Source organism: Meleagris gallopavo, chromosome 26 (assembly GCF_000146605.3).
Source record: "Meleagris gallopavo isolate NT-WF06-2002-E0010 breed Aviagen turkey brand Nicholas breeding stock chromosome 26, Turkey_5.1, whole genome shotgun sequence".
Taxonomy (NCBI): Eukaryota; Metazoa; Chordata; class Aves; order Galliformes; family Phasianidae; genus Meleagris; species Meleagris gallopavo.
In genome coordinates, this window is record NC_015036.2 from 3,784,164 (window position 1) to 3,784,674 (window position 511).

The following is a 511-nucleotide window of genomic DNA, read 5'->3' on the forward strand; positions in this document are numbered from 1 at the left end:
TTTTTTGATCCAGAGAAGAGTTACAAAAGTGCTGCAGGTCCAAGTAATTTTATCACTTTACAAAGGAGACAATGATCAAAGCCAACAAAGTCAAGAAAAAAAAAATTAAACCTATTCTCCTCTCCCAGTTTTATCTCGCATGTCAACAAAGGAGAACCCTAATGGGAGGGGAGGGGGGGGGGAAAACTTTGCCCAAGTGCCTGGCTACTCAGAGCATGGAAAACCCTCGTTGGACACGTGGTGACGTGAGCATTTCCCATGCAACCGTTGGATGCACACAGTTCCAGCCACAAGTCATCGTAACACCTTCATGAGTGGCTCTTTGCCTGGCAGTTTGGGTGCCAGCAGGGAGTGCAGAGTCCAGTCCTGTGAAGTGAAGGTACACCTGCACAAGGCACAGCCTCTGCCCTGGGACCAAACGAGGCTCAGGAGCAGCGGGAGGCACAGCACACTGGATGCACAGGGCTAGAAGTGTCACTACCCAATTAAAATAGAACAACGACAACAACAA